This window comes from Plodia interpunctella, chromosome 21, assembly GCF_027563975.2.
Source record: "Plodia interpunctella isolate USDA-ARS_2022_Savannah chromosome 21, ilPloInte3.2, whole genome shotgun sequence".
NCBI classification, from domain to species: Eukaryota; Metazoa; Arthropoda; class Insecta; order Lepidoptera; family Pyralidae; genus Plodia; species Plodia interpunctella.
Genome location: NC_071314.1, coordinates 3,510,120 through 3,527,324, shown reverse-complemented (window position 1 = coordinate 3,527,324; position 17,205 = coordinate 3,510,120). Strand labels below are relative to the sequence as shown.

Genomic DNA, 17,205 nt, shown 5'->3' with positions numbered 1-17,205 from the left:
TAAATAGCTTTAAATAAATAATTTTATGCGCAAACGCAGAATTAGAAAATATTTTCACATTTCCAATGCATCACTAAAGAAGTGGGTACTTTTAATTTGGATTGAGTTAAAAGAAAGAAGATTTCGCTTTTAAAGAATAGTAATTCATGTTAAATTTTCCCGTATATTTCTTCATATATTTTCGTCAGATCCCGCTACGGGTTGTATGCGAAATCATGCGCACGCGCTCGTCAGCTGCCGAACGAATTCAATTACACTCGCATTGGTCATATTATAACGGCGAAGCACCGCTAGGCTACCCTGCCTCCAGCCACTACAGTTACTGTTACCCCACTTGCCTGAATATTACCAGATTGAGCCATCTCACTTATCAGGTACGCGATGCAATAATCAGAATATGGCCATTTATGGACCGTTTTTCGATTCAGATTTCAATCTTTTCTTCAAGGGAGTCGAATCAATTATTTTTTATGTTTAGTTATTTAAAGGTTGTTTCATCGCGTTTTGATAAAATATCTTATTTTAATCTAACAAATAAACTAACCTACTAGATAAATCTGTTTGATGTGATTGCCCAGTTACCCCATATTTAATCCAACACTTGAAAACACAAATTTTTAAGGCCATCTGTTCGATATAGATTCTCAGCTGCTTGACCAGATCATACAAAGAAAATAGGTAGTTTAATTTATAAAATCGATTATCTAATATCGTAAAACATGCCTATTGTGCTGATACTATTAATGTACTAATTTAGTAAAACAGACGAATCAATAATCAAAGCAGTTGCGTGTAAAGTATGCAAAAAAATACCGAAACATGGCAAAAATTGATTGCCTCATCTACTTGAGCATTCGTTTAATTTACTTAATTACAAAATTACACAGTCTCTACGCAAATAGAAAACTTGCTTATATAAAATACAAATAATTTTAATCAACATGAAAGCGACGAAGTCTTTAATAGTTAAAAAAATGATATAACTAAACATGAATTTGAAAAGGAATTGGAATAAGTTCGTGTATGTGAACTCGTGTGCATTGTTAATTATCTGATCAACTTTCAAAACATAATTATTATCCCTTAAAATTACTAAGTTCTATTTATTCAAATATTTTTGCAAAAGGTGCACTATGAAATAGACTTGTAAAAAATTGTTTATTTTATACTTAGCTTTCACTCCATGGCTTCTTCCATCACAATCCTTAATGCTTTATTGCACCGGTTTAGAGAACTGTTTCCACTCATGGAAGATATCTTTTTTTTATAAAATATTAAAGAGAAAATAAAAACTTCATTTGTAAAATTTTGAAAGATATGCTAGTAGCGCAATTTATTTATAACCTGTATGTTAATGGATCCTGCCATTTGAAGCTAGATACTTGACAAACTTGAACATTTTGGAAAACCTAAAATGTACTAACGTTACATAAAAGCTAGTAATCTGGCATTTGACTGTCTAGGCAATAGCGGCTGCGAACTTGCCGTAAGTACAAATAATTTCATAACTTTAAGTACGAGTAGTAGTAGTAGTAGTAAGGAGCTTATCTGTCGCAGCCGTATAAAGTCATAATAATATGTTTATTTTTGTCAGACATGAGTTACATCAGTCAGAACATAGTACTAATTAAAAAATATATGAAAATAAAACTTTGGCTTTATTGTGCAAAAATTCATCATTTAAGGCTAGGCATTGACACTCCATTATTAATGACCATAACATGTTTCCTTTACGAATAAAAAAACATCGGCCGTTATTACACAAAAACGAATTACCCACATACGAAATTTACATGCGGAATTAGAAGCCTTGGTCGGCCACTGTTTCGCAAAGGAGAATCTATTCTTGGTTGCGTTTATTGATTGTCATCGTGAATGGTCGATTGTCTGTAGCAACCTCCGATCGATGAGTTTACGTGTTTGAGCACAAAGAGCAACTTTCTCATTTGCAAAGCATTGGGGTTTTCATCAAGATATTCCAATGACTTATTGGTATACTGCTACAAGACGACCTCGTGGCGCAGTGGTAAAATGCTTGCCTCTTAACCGAGAGGTCCCGGGTTCGATCCCCATAATGGAAAATGATCTTTATCTGATTGGCCCGGGTCTTGTATGTTTATCTGTATATATATATTTGTTATAAAATACAGTATCGTTGAGTTAGTATCCCATAACACAAGTCTAGAATTTACTTTGGGGCTAGCTCAATTTGTGTATGATTTGTCCTAATATATTTTTAAAAAAAAATTTTACTTGTTTCATAAAGCCGTGCCGCTGCACTCGCCCGCGATAAGTGCAGCGACACTTTTATACTTGATAAGAATATTTTAAATCTTTTTATCACGGCCGCTGCCTAAAACACTGCTTTCAGCGATGAATAGAACAGAAGCAGAGTTTAAAAAATAATGTTAATTAGCCGATTTAAAATGTTTAGAATGTATAATCCTTTCATATTATAAGTCTTCTGCCTCATCTGTTTATCTGTCTGAATGTTCGCGAAAAACTCAAAAACTACTGCACGGATTCTCATGCGGTTTTCACCAATAGATAGTATGATACCGGAGGAAGGTTTAGACGTATCATTTATTATGTTTTTACCCGAGCGAAGCCAAGAGTCGGCCGCTGGTGGTCTATAAGAAGTATATTTACAAACCATACGCTTACCTTTTATTTATATTACTACTATACTTTGTGTAGAGCACGAACATCTGTTCGTGCTCTACACAAAGATCGAGATATACAAATCAATGTGAAAGTCAAATGCAAAAGGGACATAAAGCTTATAAATTCCATGTATCGTCCATAGATTTCTATTGTGTGTAAATGGCTCGTGTTTGCCAGCAAGGAAGTGATCTACATGATCTACGTGCGCACTTATCTTCGTATACATAAATGACAACGTTGTATTCTCAATCTTAAGAACTTCCTATTATACGTGCGTGACTGTTGAAACGGAAATGATCTGACATACAGTGCCCGCGGGTGTGCTCGCGTAAACTGCAGTACAAACATATTTCATCCTGACCGCTTTGGATGGATGCTTTAACCCAAAAATATATGTCGCTACCAAGTCACATATTATACAATCAACTTTTACTTGCGACGTGGCACGTGCGTGAAATTCCGTTTTCTGGAAAAGGATTCACGTATGTACAGGTATGTCCCATCATAATGACTTCAACTTAACTATGTAAACTGAAATAACGTTACTAACAGTTCCGTTAGTTCGAAATGGGGCGCCTGCGCATGTCAGGGCCTCGCGGTAAATCTGGATAGATCTGGGTTTGTGGGCTGCTGGATCTGGTTTGAATGCATTACCGCCATCCCCCGCAACTTACTAACGATGCCATATTACATTTGGCCTAGTAACTTGAGAAAATTTACTTTGAGGCTCCACAATGTTGCTTACTGCATTATAATGTAAATATTTTTATAACCCACCGAAACGTGACACAGATTTGATAAAGTATTCGATATAGTTTCGTATTGGATCATTTACAGAGCATAACGGTAGAGAATTAATATATATTCGAAAGTTAAGTCAAAATTAGTGTCTTAATAGGTAGGGTAAAATACACTAATATAAACAACAATCGTCGATTGTAAAATGAACGAAGTAGACCAAAGATGGGAGTATTAAATCTATATTTCTGACAGAAATGTGATGTAATTATGAACAAAAACAATACGTCAGTTCGATTAGCTTCTGCAAGTAGCTATGTATTGAACATCTTATAAGAACAGGCACATAGAATGGGACACAGAAACTTTAGTTATTAATTATTTGTACTTGCTTAATCGCAATCAGACTGATATTAAGGTCAAGATTGCAATCGAAAAGAGCTTTGAACCGCAACGTGTTTTTGTATATTCAAAGAAAACCTAAGGATGCATGATTCACGATAATCGCTTATTGATGAGACGTACGGTTTTGCAATTGCACTTTCTGAGCACAAAAATAATTCCACAAGTGACAATTGGCTATTTTACGTAATTACGCGATTTACTGTCAAAGTCTATTAGGAATGCTTTTTGACTCTAAAATTATTTGACTGATTTGACTAGGAAAATAGCCTATTGGACAAAGGTTTTTTAACCGCTAAGTTTATCGCTCATTCGTCGCGTGAAATATTGACAACTCGTCGTGAATCATTTGAACTTCTCGTCAAGTCTATTTTGGTTTCAATATAGCAGCAAGTCTTTAAAAATTGCTAACTTTCAAGTATCCATTAGTCAAGCCGTTCAATACCTAGTGTTAACTGGTCTTCAAATAATTCGGGTGAGTTTAACTCGGCAATTACGATGGCATGCATTCGGTATCGAATGAGGATGAATGAAGTAATTCAAAGAAGCTTCGATAGATTTCTACGTATAGCCGAAGTAGGTGAGTCCTACCTATGTACAGCATTTTCCTGCGATTTTATTCACCACTAAATATATATATGTAATACCCAACGCGCTTGTCGGTAAATGGTTGCTTTCTAGAACTTGCCTACCCCTAAGGCCTTCGGTCCTTGCTTCAGTACTTGACTATTGTTACTTTAAAGAAGCGATGGTCCAGTAGCTAAGACGCCTGCTCGCGATCGAATATCCCAGATTCGAATCGAAGCTGACAGAGAATATGGTGAATAAACGTGCACACGGGTTGACTGATTAACAAATGTATTTAAATAACTAGAAAGGTGACAAGATGAATAATAACTGCGTAGATTAGCACTAGGAAGTTATTGTTCATCTTGTTAGGCTAGGCTATATTACTGACACAACTGACATAATTATGTTCTACAGATTTCCTCATTTACATAAATCCAAGCATATCCCTCTTAATAGTCTGTTGGGTGACATTAATAATAGTTTCTGGTATAAACCGTCCGCCAAGCGCTGTCTTTGATCATGATCACGCGCTTTCACTTTCTTTCGGACAGTTTTCGTTATGGTTTTCTTCATACGTGCCCTCTCAGATTATACTAACAAAGTCAACAATATAATTGACACACGTTTCAAGCACAAAAGTAAGATTTTTGAGTTTAGGGTAAAATAACTACCTATATCTCAAAAAACTAAGTATATAACAATTATTTTTATAGTGTGTGGTTCCCGCCTTAGAATAGGATTACCGATGGATATCGCACGAGACGACTAAAGAATATAAAGACTTGATAATTAAGAGTCGAAAAAACCCTTAGATTTACAAGGACATTGTAAAAAAATATATTTTACTTTAAAGTTTTTATTGTAATATCCTTTGAAAATATAATCACTAGAATGAAATGATGTAATATACATAACAGATCGTAATATTCGTAGTATGCAATATGTAGCAATAAATAACATCTTTACTAATAAACCGGATTTCACGCTTAAATCATACAAATTTATGCTGCCGAAATTAATAAGTATTCAAATTCCTTGTGTTGAATGATAAAAAGTAGTTTTCTTTCATATTTTACGGTCCATAATATCTCACCGATGTGATAAATTATGCGGAGAAAGCTATTAAATGTTTCGAACAATTCTAATTATGAGTTATTTATTATATATTTACAGAGTTTTTTTTAAATTTTATATAGGAAAGAATATATATAATAAGGTAAGCGCTTCTGGCATGATATAGACCAACTCTTTTGAAATGAATTTCTTTCAGCATTTATTCGAGGCAATGTTCGTTCCGAAAAGCTAAGAGTACCTATTATCTTTATGTATGTATATGTATATATATCCTATATGTATCTTTGATAAATATTATTTAATCTGCGAGGGTCTCATTTCTGTATTAATTGACAGATCACGAATTAGGAAAAACAGCACCTGAATCCATGTGATTATTGGGTGTATAAGTGTGGAAAGCAATACCTGAGTATACGTATTTTTGGAATCACGCATATCATCTTAGCAATAATTTTTAATAGCAATTCGTTAATATAAATAACGAAATAATATAGTACATGCGCATATGCATATTGCGGCCGGCCCAGGAGTCGTTCAGGAAAGCTGATCTATTTATTTTAATAAATACTAACACAATATTTTATATTTTTTATTAACAACATATGGACAATTGTCTGAAATAAAAACATTTTATTGTATTTTGGTTAATGAAAAGTAAAATCTACTTAGAGCGATATCTTATTAGTTTAAAGAATAAGTATACTTAGGTACCATCAATTTTCTATATGTCTACTGATCTATATGTAATTGTAAGTGAAAGTCTAAACGTGTGTTGCAAAGGAAATAAATATACTTAACTACACTACAATAAGAGAAGACATTAGATATAATATTAATGGGCTAAACTAAATGATAGATCCTGTTTAAAAACTAAATCAGAGACAATACCTACGTCCAAGAATCATTAGGAAAATTAAACCCAGAAAATTTGGTTTGAATATATACATTCTCACAGTGGTTGCATGTTAGAAAAACCCTTGAAGTGAGAGTTTTATGTCAAAACATTGACCTCATTCATCGCATATCATGACCAAAATTTTTAATTTATGTGTCTGTCTCACGCAAGCCTTACCGTTTGGTTTGATAGGCACATCGAGTGCATTTCACTTTATTTTAGAAATCAGTACTTTTATTGCTTTTTTTCTTGGGCTCAGATTGTATTTTATACTTTTCAAAATGTTCATATTTTAATAAAATTGTTGGTTGTAGTAAGTATCAGAGCATTTGTTATGTTACATAGATATTTAAATGTATTTCTTGTTGTGCTTTAATCTGAATTGAGTTACCATTGAGTCACAACTTTGGCTTAACTTTAACAATTCATCCAACCTCGAACGGGCAAATAACACTCGGATAAATAACTGGAATAAGTGACAAGCAAGAGCAAAAAAAATTCTAATTACGGTAATTCGTTACATTATCGTGTATTAATAGTAGTTCCTATTGCGTGTTAATATATGAGCTATGATTGAAACACACATGGGGTCAACGTTAGCAAAATCGACACATAGGATACTTGGCAGTAATCCTGACATAATCGGCCACATAACATAATTAAGTAATACGGTTATTCAACACCTACTTGCGCTCCACCTAATACGACGACGCATCAATCAATTATCAAGTTTGTTGCCAAGTATTGCAAATATAGAAGGCAATGATAAACCACTCCATTTTCCCTTTGACAATAAAGTCGTTGTGTGCTTCATTTCTCATTCAAATACCACAAGATGTCAGTCTTTTGTAAAGGGTTTTACTACATCGGAGAATCCTTTCAAGGCATTACAATGGTTTTAGAGCTACTTTCGTAGTTAGGTATGTGCCTGTTGTTGTTTATATTCTACGTTTTTTATGAAAACTTTGCGTATCGAGAGAGAGAAAACAGGTACTCGTTCCAAAGATATCAACGGGTTGGAAAATTTGCCAAAAAAAAAAACATTATTGACAACCAACGTTCAACAGACTTCATCCAAAACACTTTTACAAAAATTGTTATAAAATGCCCTGAGACTATTAAATCACCTTCTCAGTCACTCTGTTTAATTTGATAGCTTTAAATTACTCATCAAGAGACCACGGTCTCAGAGCCAATTATAATGTAATAAATTTATTTTCTAATCGAGATCTTGTACCGCGATGTTGGAAGACGAGAACGCACCTTAGCGTTTTATATTAGAGCAACTCCTCGACATAATAATTGTTCACTGTTGAATAATGATAGGTAATTTTAATATGATATGTGAGGAACTTTACAAACCTAAATAAAGCCACATGCATTAATGTAAAAATAACTGAATGTACTGGGTGTTATTAAACTTACAATATCTTTCATCTTCACAATATATAATTAATATTAATTTCTGATGGAAAGCTATTATTTTAAACCTTAATGCTATGAAGTTAAAACGCATAAATTTTACTTGTTGGTAGACAAAGTGACAAATTATGTATAGAAACCGGTCGGCTGGGCTGTTTATTAAATAATAGTTATCTACGTAACTGTTAGTAACGAAACATGTAAATTTTTATCATCCACTGGCCCTGTGACAGTTATTATTATATTTATTCATGATGGATCAATCAAATTTTATTATATATTTATACATATGTATACACATCGACGAGAAATTTTTTGGAATATCACGGCGGTCATTTAATAAATTAGTGAATAAATTTAAACTGAGTTTATATTTTAACAAAAATCTAACTGGGATAATTTTATCAGGTCACTTACACATTTATATTAAAATTTTGTGAGAGTTTTTATCCAGTATCATACTGAATGACCAAGCAAATGCATACTTTTTAATATCAAGTTTAACCTTGAGTGGTGTGACTTTTACTTCGATTGTACGATAATTTTATATCGATTTGAATGAAGATGACATGTCGTAACAATTCCACTTTCAATCCGTCTCGACCTTCGATTGAATGCATAAATGCATCAGTAATCTAAATAATATGGATTTATATGCAATGGTTTATTAATTTGAAACAAAATTATGGTGACTTTTTATTATAAGCCCTATCAAAAGTTATAATATTAATTTTCTTTAACATGTTTTTGATTAGATTCGATTTCCACGTATTAAGATAAATATTTCGTGTAACATTATTGGTTTTAATAATTACTTTTGATACATAAAAAAAAATATGTTGATTAATTAATTAGCGTGGAAAACAAAACAAAAGTGCTCACATTGAGTTGTATAGATTAAATTCTACTCGTATACATTCATATTAAGTTGATTTAGACATATTGATACTTTTTTATGAAACTTTTTATAAATAGCAGTGTTCGATTATATAAGAATATTTTTTTAATAATAAAAAATAATTACTTGTTAATTCTTTAATAAAAAATATATCAAAACATAATATCACTAGGGAACTAATAACTTTGAAAATGCAGGACTTTGACATTACTACTTACTACTACTATAACTACACTGTTAAGTGAAGGTCAAGCCATGTGCTAGTAAATATTATGGCCACATTTTATAACATCGTCGAATAGGCCATCATAAAATTCATAAAATTACCTGGCCTATAAATTAGAAATAACCGTCTGCAGAGTACAAGAAGCTGCATATTAATGTATGGATTGATATATTATATGATATGGATGAATAGTTTGATGTGCTGCTGACTGTACAAGAAATGAATTATGCGCGAGCTTTTTGTTCCGATACTCATTCATTATAATAGATGATGCGTAATTATAGACTTAGTTGACTTATATACCTACTTTGGTAGCAATTTTATAATTATATCTTCTTATTTTCTTTTCTAGATATCTTTGTGTCGTCCATAAGTGTACACTTAGTACATTATTAACATAAACACGTGTGTTATTGTATTAAAAAGTGTGTGTTATTCATTTTACATTTTGCTTAATCTGGACAGAAACCTAAATATTAGGAGACTAATATTTATTTCTACATCTGGAATTTTTTTACAAATATCACAGCTGCAGAAAAAAAATAGGGAGTCCGGATGCTGATGGATGGAGTAGCAATCGGGTAACCGGTAAGATTAGAGAGGCTCGGTTGAGAGAGAGTAGAACTATTTAACTTTTTATTTTCTTTATTTACTAAAATTATATATATTTTATAATCTCCAATGATAGATGAACTTGTAATAACGCTGAATAACGATTGAGAAAAGGATGAAAAGTAGTGAACAAAACGCCGCTACTTTCCATACACCACTCTGTCGGTTAACTGGTAGAAAAAATCCTAGGCTTTAACATTTTTTTTATTAAAGCTGTGTGTGTGTGTTTATATTTTCTGTCATTTGAGCTTGTCAGTAATTTTTTTATGATTACGGATCAGGTAACTTGAAATAAACTTATTTTATTTTTTAAATAAATAAATGTAACATGAAGTTAGCAGCAGTTTCCTTGCGTTTCACAGCAATCAGCCGAGCTCGAGACGCAAAGATTAATTTCCCGACTAGAAAGCTGCTGGCCGTGAGCTATAGTCAGCTATCGGCCGTATCTGTAACTTGACTGATGCCTGTGTAAATATACAATATTTGTACAAATTCAAATTATCTCTATTGAAGATGCCAGATAGGCAGATCTTACATTACAGTTAGGATAGCCGTATCCCGCGTATTTTTATAGAAAATGAACAATCATGCGGTGACTCACATAAGTAGGTACCTATCTAATATAGAAAAAAATGTATTACTCTAACCTTTCACTCATTTTTCCATCAGTCATGTCTACGAGGGCTGCTATTTATGTATCCGGAACTGGCCAATAATTCTAGAATATTTAAAAAGTAATTACAACATTTGAAAATGGAACTCTTCGGCTAGAGAATAAATATTTTTCATGTCCCTGTCATTTGTTTTTTTCAATTGGCGCCAATTTTGAAAATAGCTTGTCTTCATTGCCATGGATTTAACTCGTGAACATTTTCGCGCAATGATTTATTATGATTTTCGGCGTGGATTAACTCAAAAACAGTGCATCGAACAACTGATTTTAACTTTTGGAGATGAAGCACCATCGAAAACCACTGTGTATTATTGGTTTAAGGAATTTCAACGTGGACGGTCTATGCTCACGGATGAAATTAAGGAGGGTCGTCCTAAATCGGTAGTGGTACAACAAAATATTGATGCTGTGCGACAATTAGTAATGCAAGATCGTCATGTTACATACCGCGAGATAGAGGCGTCTCTGGGCATTAGTATGACGAGTATACACGCGATATTACACGAACATTTAATTGTTAAAAAAATTTGTTCGCGTTGGATTCCGCACAACTTGAGCGTAGATCAAAAACAGGCTTGTGTCGACTGGTGTAAGAAAATGATAAAAAAATACAACCGTGGCACGTCAAAAGCTGTTTATAATATCTACACAGGTGACGAAACCTGGATCTATGCTTATGACCCTGAAACTAAACAGCAGTCAACGGTGTGGGTCTTTCAAGATGAACCGAATCCAACAAAAGTTGTTCGTGCGAGAAGCACTTTAAAGCAAATGGTCGCTTGTTTTTTTGGTATCAACGGACATGTAGCTACAGTGCCACTAGAGAATAGTAGGACGGTTAATTCTGAATGGTACACCACCATTTGTTTGCCAGAAGTCTTTGAAAAAATACGAAAGAACAACCCACAACGCAGAATCATACTTCATCACGACAATGCTAGCTGCCACAAGTCAGCTGAAACAAATAATTTTTTGGAGGGTCAAAAGATTGAATTGACGGGTCATCCGCCGTACAGCCCCGACCTGGCACCCAATGATTTTTATTTATTTCCAAACATTAAAAATAAATTACGTGGTCAACGTTTTTCGAGCCGCGAAGAGGCCGTTGATGCGTTCAAAACACACGTTTTGGACATACCTCAATCAGAATGGAAAAAGTGCTTTGAAAATTGTTTTCATCGTATGCAGAAGTGCATAGATCATCGCGGAGAATACTTCGAGAAACAATAAAACCATATGTAATAATATATGTTTGTTTAATTTTGTTATTCCGGATACATAAATAGCAGCCTATGTATCTGCTTCATCTGTAGCAAGGCAGAACTAATTTCCTTATTCATTTCGCGCGCAATCATTTTGGAAAAACCAACAGACCGTAATGTAACAGAATGCTTATCTGTAAATAGAGGTTTTGTTTTATACCGTTGAAAAATTTGTGATAAAAACACATAAAATCTTGCTGTTATATATTATTACACGCATTTCTATTTTATAATTATGTTTGGAGAAAAGTAAGTTATTGCGATTACTTCTTCATGTGTTTTACTTAAATCTAGCTTCGTTTATGGGATTTAGTAGAACAGTTTGAACGAAGGAAGCAAAAAATGTTCTTATGAATACTGGTAAATAAATCATTACTAATTAATAATAATCATTAATAACTGCTAATCTAACACTGTTCAGACAAGATGTTCTACCCACCTATATACTTATCACTGTAAGAAATATAAAGATACACACATAATGAGACATGATTAAAATCCAAGAATCTTATTTTTAACAATTTTTAGATTAGTATAACCATATTGTCATAAACTATGTATAATATTTTTAACTATTGTTGTAGACTAATACCAGAAAACTTTTATCATACGTATTTACCTACTTGAAAACCTAAATCTCCGTTGGCAGTCGGGCAGACAGAATAAATGCAGTGTCAACACAAAATGTCCATCGATGTCATCTGATCAGGGTTTCGGTGTCATTATCGATTGTCCGATGCAATAACACTCTCATTTTCTCCTACCTCTGACCTCTGCTTTCGCTGATACCACACAAAACAACAATAAAACTTCCGCTATCTCATTGTGAACTTGAAACACGACTAAGCAATCCTTGACCACGCTCCCGCCAAAATAACTGTCAAAAACGACAGACCGCTCCGTGACTTGCACGTGTCAAACTGCAGTTAAAAAGTGAAATTTACCTTTTTATGAGCTTACTACATATTAGATATTTGTATTTCGACAATATGAGATCTGAATCGTTTCGCTGTTCAACATATTTAATGAACTAACCGATGATACTCATTTTGACACGATATTTTTTTCAAGCTCCGTAATTGTTCGTTTTTGCTTCTAATAGTTTAAAAAATCTTTAGAGGTATATTAATTTGTAATGTCTCTTCTTCTTCCTGTAGTGCCTCTCCATTACTGGAGGTTGGCCGTCAGTTCCGCAAAACCGGTGTTCTACTCTGTTGATTGTTGATGTCTCTATACTGGTCTATTTAGAAGAACTAGAACCTTAATATTTTTATACACTGATCTGTATTTAATCGAAAACCAAAAAGTATATTCCTTGAAAATATCTAGTTATTCAAAATCAGTAACCCAGACTAACCCATGTACTTACCATGCCTAGCGCATGAAACCGTCCAAAATTGCAAATTAATTATACAAGATAACTTTTCATGCTATGGACCGTACAATGTGTTATTATAACACTTGTCTGGTAGACCGTCTCATACGATTGATATTAAAGTTTAACGGTGACTGTTATAGGCTAGTTAAAAAATTTGTTACACACTAACCCACTGAAGAACACCGAAGAGAGCAAAATACAGACAGTGCAGAGATAGGCCACTTTAAAGTATATAAGGTAATCATAATTTGCTATTTAGTAGCTTAATAGGTACCTACATATAACTATAACTTTAATAAACACATAACATGTAGGTAGCTACTTGATTTATTACAATTACGAGATTTTTTATATAATTGAGCAAGTAGCTCAACATTGTAAGTGTCGGTAATACACTACACTACTGGTACTATCGCGTTCAAGCCATGCCATGCAAAGAAAAACTTGGTTTGTGTCATTGGCATATTTTATTATTTCCGTTTTCTCGGTATTTTGTGCTCAATATATTTGAAAAAAGACAGCTGAATGTGGGTTGTTGCGTGCTTGAATACAATGATTTACATTTATGAATCGGGCGTATTTCCAATTGTCATAGTGATAGGTGAGACCACACGCATTTCGTTTAGTGATATTACTGATTATTACTCTAGGTAAATAGGTACATATATGAACCAAACTAAAGACCGGGATTTTATCATACCAAAAAGCTGATGTGTAGTAGCAGTTAATTGACTCAAGAAAAATCTTTATGTTGTACTATGTACAAAAATTGAAATATTAAGTATACATTTTATCTGCTTTTCATTAGAAAGAGGCTTAAGTGTACACATTACCAAGGTATACTTAGTTGATATATGTAATGTCCATCTCCACGTTTCCCCAATGACATAGTCCAAGACAAGTCATACTTATATGAAAGTCAGCAAACGAGGGCGCGATTCACAGAAGCTTGTTACCTGTACTCCACCTACATTTTGATTCTCAGCTCTCAAATCGGACATTTAAGGTTCAAAAGTAGACAGAATAAAGTATTTTTAGAACGTTCTTATTTGATCACGTCACTAAATGACATTTACAGTTGTGTTTCTGCAGATTTAATTTTAAAAATATTGTAGGTATTTAACGTATTAAAGTATATCAAAGTTGAAACAACAAAGCCGATCAACTGATGAGCTGTATCTTAAGATTTATCCAGAAAATATGTATCACGATATAACATTCGTAGCATATATACTTTGTAGGAATAATAAGCATAAATATATTTATTACCATGTTTTATAATTATCCAAGCTACGAATGTATATTCGTTAATGTTATGAATACAATTTTCTCCGCCGTTGGCCGGTGAGTGGTTAACTTTCGGAAGTACTCGCAATTCGCTTAGTTTTAACACTTTTCACACATGACGGGCCACACATCAACATTCATACATAAATTAGTTCCCAGCAAGCAAATAAAATCTCAATTAATTAAGTACATTATCTTTATTTAAATTAGACTAATTTAGAAACTTTTCCCGCAAAATATTGAGATGTCAGGTGACAGAAGTTTATTTACAGTGTCGTAAAATTTATATTGGCTATTCCATGTGTTATCTTTTTTATGGTTACGACTTATTCTGGCGGTTCATTTTGAGGATTAGCCAATATGCATAAGATATCTTGTTATTCTATTGACAAAACAGCATTTCGCGAATTCATTATAAAAATATATTGACTTTGAGAATGTCCACCAATTAAGTAGTTTTGTTAATCGATATCATAAGTTATTTATATTATCAGCATCTGCATAATAGTAGTCTACACTCTGAGCAAACATCGTAAATATTATCTGTCGTATTTGTATTTATAAGGCAAAATTGATTTATCTTCTGTATTGGAAGAATTTTGAACTTGACTTTCCCATAAAGTATTTGCTCTTTCGGGGGCTCTTTAACACTATGTGCTTACAATACTGCTAAAATAAGTATAACTAAGATGTATCGTAGGTACAATTAGAAATCATTTCGCATTTATATCATATATAATGTGATATATAACATCGAATAGATTTCGTTAAAATTGCAGTTAAAAGTAGATCGTAAGTGGTTCCACGTTTAAAACGAAATTGGCCAAATGGAACTCAAATTTTGTATACGATTTCCAAAACATTAAAATAATATTTTCTTCCTTGTCATCGTAAATTAAAATGGTTTCGTTTTCACAGTCACTCGCTAAATGAATCATATGAGTGAAACTACACAAGATAGATAAGTAAGATAGCAATAAAGGAATGTATCGCATCACACAACAAATTGTATGGATGACATAGCATTCTTTCTGTAATTTATTGTGATTGAAAAAAATATATATAGTTAATAAAAACTGGTTGCTTTAAAAACATAATAAAAATAAGATACCACTAAAAATAGATGATACAAATTAATCTACATTAACCAATGACATATGTTGCAAGAAAACATTGTCATTGACATTCACATAAATTTCTGAGCACATTTCCTTTCCGTTCTAAAGCCATTTTCATACTTAAATGAAGTTTACCTTCGGTTTTTTAATCATAAAAATTCCATACGATATACTTATTTCGATTTCGACTTCCTTTAATTAAAGTAATATCATCAAATTATATAAACCAGTCTAGAACAAAAATGTTTTCGAATATATGAATTTATAAATGACCAGTAGGAAAACATAATTTTATAAAATACATTTAAAAAGTCGTAGCCATGTCATAATATCGTAATATATGAGTAATACATTTGCAAATTTGCAAACAGTTGTGAATGGACAGACAAAAAAATGTAAAGGTATCCAGAAGAAACTAAATGCTACCTAGACATTAGATTTGCCTAAGGTTCGCCCATCGCGTACTCAAAAGTTCATCAACCTACCCAACCTCATTTCAAATTCGCAACTCTTCCCGGCAATAGGCAGGTGCAGAGTAACTTGCCCTGCAGTAGACTAACTACACAATCACCCATAATTCCATGAAACTATTAACGCCTTCTACGTTGAAGCACCTATACATAATATAACTGTAGATTATGAGGCACGCGCACCGTAAGATGCTATCTGTATTGGTTCAGGCTTACCGAACAATTAAACGAATAAACAAACGTAAACGTAGATTCTATCATACAGGGACGTAGAACGGAACATGCTAGCATATATCACTGAGGATTATATGACAGTGATCAGTTTTTATACAAACAAATTTGTAAGACTATCTTCAAGTAGCAACTTCTTATGCGGGTAAAAGTTTAGCTTCTGCGCGTTCCAGTGGGAATTTCGGGAAATTCTCTCTTAGTACTCCTCCCTTAATGTCTATGATGATGACGACACACCAAAGCTACAATTACTTCTTCCTCAACAAACGGTTATCTTTATAGATAAATTTCGAGGAATTTTAGTTAGTACCAGAAAATACGAGTACAGACAGAGTCTCTAGGTTTTAAATGTATTTTAGTTGGTACCTATAGATATGTAGAAAAATATATAAGTACCACGATTTAATCGTTTAGTTATAGCATGTAAAGGTGTGTGAGGTGGTAGGCGGCATGTGAAGATTAAAATAACAATGTATTGCAACCCTATAGCTATTAAATACTTATGTCACTAGAATTTCTTGAAACTAGGTACAGTTTCATAAGCTACATCTTTTTATGGTATAGGTCGGCAAATGTCTGATGATCATGTGTTAATGAAAATTAAAAATTATAAGTGATACTTCACAAGAATGCTTCAAAGAAGGTTCGCAGTTTCACTCCGCCGTTTAATTTAAACGAACGACAGCGCGGGTAAAACCGCTATGTCTTAAATAGTTTTATATACATACATATACAATTTGAAAACGCATTTTTCAAGTTAGTATCAGTTTTAGTAGATTTATCTATCATAGCAGTGAAATGAAATAAAACTGAAATAACTAATATAAAACATGAAACATTTACTTACCATAATAAAATCCGAAAATGTGCCAAATAAAAATAATAAATCTGCAGATTAATGTTCTTGAAAATCAGTAAACTGTTAACAAAACCGAAACTTGTCATAAAACAAAACAAGATAAATTAAAACAAATAAAAAAATTCTTATTTAAACACAATTTTATCACATCACTTCAATTTCGAAATCCGAATTGCGCCCGACAAAAGACAATGCATCTTTTTTTTTGGTTATTGTTTTCTTTTCCAAATATTTATCTCCAGCCAGTGATATAAGTTCGGTGAAATTCGTTCGGGAGTGTATCGTGCGGGACGCGTGTACAGCACGCGCCGGACGGTGGTCAACTGTACTGTATGTATAGTTACCGCACATGATGCGCTCAACATCTGTATATTTTGTTTCATATTTAATTAATTTCCTTAAGTTTGTACGCATTTTACATAAAAT

The 17,205-nt window shown here is 32.9% G+C and overlaps 1 protein-coding gene across 2 annotated transcripts in view; it reads right to left on the bottom strand.

Annotated features, from left to right (window-relative positions):
* Nucleotides 1-17,107, bottom strand: part of LOC128679358 (uncharacterized protein) — a 32,278-nt gene extending 15,171 nt beyond the window's left edge. For both annotated transcript variants that reach the window (XM_053761534.1, XM_053761533.1), the window contains exon 1: nt 16,768-17,107. The gene's annotated coding sequence lies outside the window, so the exon portion shown is untranslated. The remainder of the gene's footprint in view (nt 1-16,767) is intronic.
* Between the last annotated feature and the right edge of the window lie 98 nt (nt 17,108-17,205).